This window comes from Chrysochloris asiatica, unplaced genomic scaffold (genome assembly GCF_000296735.1).
Source record: "Chrysochloris asiatica unplaced genomic scaffold, ChrAsi1.0 scaffold00036, whole genome shotgun sequence".
Taxonomy (NCBI): Eukaryota; Metazoa; Chordata; class Mammalia; order Afrosoricida; family Chrysochloridae; genus Chrysochloris; species Chrysochloris asiatica.
The window spans coordinates 5,853,461-5,859,594 of NW_006408554.1; positions in this window are offsets into that span (position 1 = coordinate 5,853,461).

A 6,134-nucleotide genomic window follows, 5' to 3' on the forward strand; every position below is an offset into this window, starting at 1 on the left:
TCTGCTTGGTATTTACCCACAAGAAATATGAGCCATAACACGAGTAGATATATGCACACCAATGTTCATAGCAGCACTATTTACAATAGCAAAACAATGGAGACAGCCAATGTGCCCGTCAACTGAAGAATGGATAAACAAACTGTGGTACATACACACAATGGAATATCATACTACCTTGAAGAATAACAAAGAAGCTGCAAGCCACTGTATAACATGGATGAACCTTGAGGACATTATGTAGAATGAAATTAGTCAGTCATAAAAGGAGAAATACTGCATAAGATCATTACTGTTAAAGACTAAGAAAAAGAACCCATACTTAAGGGTGAGGGTAGGAATCTTTGCTGGTTGCTGGGATGTGGAGGTTGGGTGAAGGGAGGGAGGGGAAGGTGGAGCACAGGGTAGGGAATAGACAGGATAATTTGGGTGCTGGGGAGGGGGGCAATATACAAGAAGGGAGAGGGGAATGGAAGAACAAAGCAGATGGGAGAACAATTAGGCAGGTTTGCATGGGTTAAGTGGGACAAAGGTAAATAATGATGTATGCACAACTTTGAAACAACGGGGTTCTGGGATACAAGAATTGAGACATGGTTGGAATGGGCAAAAGGGGGAAAATAATGTTAAGATGCTTGGCTGTCTTTTGAATCTTGGTTTCCCTTGCATACCATTATACAAAAGACACTGGAAGGGGAGAGAAAGGAATAGCTAGAAATATCATCATAGAAAGCTTGTAAGACCATCTTCTGCCTATAACTGATTGGAATACCTAAAATGTGGCTACAACGGGCCCAGTGAAGGAGGTTTCTCATGGAGCCTCTGTATTACTTACGACTATAGGTGGAATCCTGGACAGCATCCAGAATTTTCAGAGAAGGGAAATTTCCACTCGAAAGGACCAGCAGACCAGCCTGGAGTGAGTAGAGGAACAGTAGATACTTCTTGAAAGAAAGGAAAAATACAAAACAATATAGGCAGACCGACTGATTACTACAAGAACAAGCAAATTGCTCACCCTGGAGACATCAAGGCAAGTGGTTGGATCCCCTCAGAGCAAACCCCCTTCCAAGTCTAAGACTCAGTGGGAATACATGCTCTGATTGGTGACCACATTCATCACCAATAAGGGGAAGTGAGGGAAAAACAGCAATGAACCTGCGAGCTAAGCCCTACAATGTTCAATATACTCCTGTGAATTCAGAGGAGATCTGCTTGGCCAGCATTGTGGCAAGCCCCGGGGACTCTTGGGCCCAGAGTCAGTGACATAACCACAAAGGACTAGAGTGGAGAGTGAAGCATCCAGCTGAAAAGAAGAGAGGGCATAGGCACAAGAACACCCACACTTGCACATAATACCCACTTGACCTGGCTTCAATGACTGGATGATCAGAGCTCAACTAGAAGAAGAAAGAAGAGGGGAAAAAAGAGTAATCTGATACAATTTAATGAACTTGACCTACACCTATGGATGCAGTAGCTCAAAATCTTTACAGCAAGGATCATTCCCACTCTCTACGTACACAGAGTAGACAGGGATAGGCAACTTGGACATTGGCTACCAAAGTGGAGGGGCTATAAAAGGCAAGAAGTGACTGGCTTACAAGCTTTCAAAAGGGAGCCTAGATCCTGAGGGCATGGAGGAAGGTAGAATCTCCACTGAGTAGCATCCAATCTGTCTACGAGGGTCTGACGAAAGGAAATGCAGATGAGTCTCTTGTGATACAACGGTGAATAATTGTTATGAGGACTGATTGTGAGTGTTGGAAATGTAAAGGTAGATGTTTTGTAGCAAGGAGGGGAGTGATTAACTTTGCAGTCTAGGAGCGTAGGTCCCTGGGACCATCAAAGGAAAAGAGCAGAGAGCGAGACCCTACCCAGAGAAGCAGTGATGCCAGAGATGGAGGCAGAAACAATGACGTGGAGAAATGGAGCGGCTGGGGACTTTAGACCCAGAGAGGGAGAAAGTCTGTGTGCTGACAACTGTGGTGGGGGGCAGGCTTGTAGAGTATGCCCTTTGGGTGGTTGATGATACATGGAGGGGATTGTAACCATGGTAATGAAATGATATATGATAGGATGAATGTAAAACTAATGTTCTCCCATGTAAACTATCACATAATTCACAATAAAACATTAAAAAAAATTTTTTACTGACTCTTGTGTTTCTTGACACACCTTCTGTGATTTGGCTTAAAGGACATAATTATCTCTCAAAACCATTTTTCTCTGTTGCTTACTCCGCTTCTGGCCCTATCTTTGCAATTTTGAAGCAGTCAAAAAAATTACCGATGTGTTATAAGTTTGTAATTTTGGGCCCCAACACCCATACAAAATAGACAAAAATGCTGCCTGGGCATGTTCCATCCCCACACTTTATTGTTGTTTAGACCTTTATGATCCATAGAAGTTTCGTTGGCTGATATTTTTGGAAGTAGATTCCCAGGCCTTTCTTTCTGCTCTATGTTAATCTAGAAGTTCCACTGGATCCTCTTCAGCATTATAGCAACACCAAAGCCTTCATTGACAGAGGGATGATGGCTGGCTCACATGGGGAATCAAACCCAGGGTTCCTGAATGGAAGCCAAGAATTCTATCACTGAACCATAACCACTCTATGTATGTATATCTTTTTTCCTCCCCTTTAGAGAGTCACAACACTCCCTTTTTATTACCTTCCCCACAAAAGAATCACATTCATGATCAATGATACAACCTCAAACTTCTCAGTACTTAACAAATGTTGCACAAACCCTAGGAAAACAATACCATAAATATAATGCTGTCTGCTCAGTCAAATTTATATCATTTTCATAAATGGATTTAAATGATTAATGTGTGTTTGTACATGGTCTTTCAGGTATACAATAAAATGTTAATGTAAAAATACCAGCTTAATTTTAATAAGTACTATTTGTTTAGATTCTAGTTATGCTATAAAATCAGTAAGAATTTTTGAGTTAATTAAAAAAATTTTAAATAGAGGTGTTGTTGTGACGTGCCGTCGAGTCGGTTCCGACCCATAGTGACCCTGTATAGGGTTTCTGAGGAGCAGCTGGTGAGCTTGGACTGCCGACCTTGCAGTTCAAAGGCTTTGCAGTCTGGCGCATTAACCCATAGTGCCACACCAGGACTCTTGTTAATGCTATATCTGTACTTTCAACATACATAAATTCTTTTTTTTAATGAAGTTATCTTATCAAATATTATTTAAGGATAGATATTCAGTGCTTTGTACACCATATTGGTTGACTATTCTATTTCAAGCATGATTCAAGGTACTAATGTTATTCTTTGATGTTAATTCAGGAACTACATTCTCAAATAACTGGATCTGCTAAAATATCATTGATGCAATCTGCTGTATATGAAATTTGGATTAATTTTGACCTACTGTGATTAAATGACAATCCCTTAATTTTCAGGCATATAATAATATAATATTCTAAAATATTAGGCTCTCTCACCATTCGGAGAGGGCTATGTCAGGTCTTATTAGCCTGATTCTGCTAATATTCACCTTAGAAAACTTTTCTCATTCTAATCCTTTGCTCATCAAACAGTTTTTAGTTAAAATTTGACTTTCCTTGTTTATCAGTCCATCCTCTAGCTTAATTCTAACTTATAAGTTACATTAACATTTTTAATGTTGCCCAGACCAGATACCGCTATCAGCACAACTCTGACACATCTTTTAGAATGTGTAATAGTTATAGTTCTAATTGCCCATTAGTAAATTGGCATTCTGGTTTTTGAAAAATATATTACTTTTCTGGTTCACCTTTGTTCATCTTGCCGTGAAACCACCTGGAGTGAGGATCATCTTGCAGCATCAAGATACTGACATTGTTCCTTTTGGGCTGACACATATGGTGCCAATGGCAGGAGCAATTAAGGACATGGATAAAAATTAAATGACTAGGGAAAGCAAAATAGGAGCAATTAAGTTGTTGAAAGACACTCCCATCAGGAAACAATGATGAACAGTATAATGCCCCATTAACTACCTCCCACTCATAGGAACCCAGAAAGCTGGATCCCAATCTAATTTAAAAATCAAGATAATTAAAAAATAAAACAAAAAGGGGAAGAAAAAAAACCCCCACACAACCGATTCCCCAAGATTATCTCAATAATATATAGTTATTTTTTTGGATTTGATTTATCCATATCAAATCTTGCTTTCACATTTATTACTAGTTGAAATAGATATCTTATCTCTAGTTGGAATCGATAGATTGTTGTAGATTGACATCCTATCCGTTTCTAATTTACATGTAATCAAGCTTTTTCTAAGAACAATTACCTCCTCTATTCTCGAGAAAAGGAGCTCTGATAGTGTAGCTCTGGTAGAGACAGGCTGCTAACCTCAAAGTCAGCAGTTCGAAAATATCAGCTGTTCCGTGGAAGTAAGATGAGGCTTTCTGCTCTCATAAAGATTTACAGCCTCAGAAACCATACGCAGGGTTGCTATGAGTCAGAACCGACTCTGTGGCACACCAACATCCTAGAGAAAGTCTGAAAGATGACTTTGTATCAATCATAAAGGGCAGTCTCTTTCTAGTATGGAATAAGAGGGAGTGACAGAGTAGGAATCTAAGAAGCAGAAACTGGACATTTACATTCACCACTCAGTTCTTAATCATTTGAAATGAAACCCTAGTACTCCAAACACTGTCACTGTCATATATAAATACAGTGCCAAAAGTACCTCTTGGGCCAAAAAAGAATTTAAATAGATATTTTTGCATCTGATGTTATTTATTAATAAAATAAATGTCCATAGTCTCCAATCTCTTTCATATGTTACTAGATTGAGGTATTTTTCTGTAGCAGGAAAAAAATGGAACAGTGGTCATAATCATAATTATTGTTGTTGTTAAATGCCATTGAGTCGGTCCCGACTCATAGCTGCCCTGCAAAAACTAACAATATTTTAAATACCTATTATGGTACCAGGTGTTATTCTAACTAAACTAACATTTATTTTTTATAGGCACTTAAAAGATATATTCCATTATTTTTAGCACTTTACAGAAGAATAAATTTATCCAAGGTCACATGGTTAGTTGTGAAGATGGCATATTAGCCCAACCTATTTATGAGTCTATAGAGTCATGTGTTGGTGGCACAGAGGGTTATATGTTGGGCTGTCAATCGCAAGGTCAACAGTTCGAATCCACCAGCCACTCTATGGGAGAATGATGAGGCTTTCTGCTCCTGCAAAGATTTACAAACTTGGAAAACCCATACAGAGTTGCTTTGAGTCGGAACCAACTGGAGTGCACCCAGAAGCAACAATATGGCCCACAATGTCTGTTTGGGCAATGTTTATCTGCACAGACATTCATGGTCCTGTAGGTTAAAACAGAGTTCAGTAATCCCAAATCAGAGAATGAGATATAGGGAATGCAGCAGCTTTCCATACAGAGCATGTGTATTTTCCAACTCTTGTATACAATGTGTCTTGATAGTCATAATAAATGCCTATGTTACTAGATTATATATGTATTGTACTATACTTTCTACTGAAAGAGTTTGACAGGTAGGCAACAACATCTTGTCTTGTGGACCACAAATCTCGAGTGTTATAGCATTCTTTCTCTGTTTTTCTTTCAAAAATATTATTATGGAGAGCATTATGACTTCCAAATGCAGCAAAACCAATGCCAATGATTGCAAGAGCAAAGCTGAAGTATCAATTTGGAAGTGAAACAAAAACTTACTAAAAACACAAAGGTGAAAACTCAGTGAATGCTATCGGTTGGGATTTAAGCACGTGGCATTCTATAGTCTTGATCTTCAAATACAACTCCATGCTGTTAAAGGACTGGCCCTGCTGAAAGCTATAAGGCCAACAAAAATGCAAGCAGGACCTACATCAGATACGGAGACATGTCTGATGACTGGACTGAGGGCCAAACACGCAAGTGAATTCCTCTCAGCACGTTCATGATCATGGCAAAGGCACATATCTTGTTAGAGAACAAGCAGGTCCATACTATGATATACTTGCACAACATCCAAATCACATAACTACATACTGTGAGTACTTGCATAATATCCAAGTCACATAACTTTCTATTTCACAGAATGTATCATGGACATTAAAAGATGCATGACCACTGTGCTAC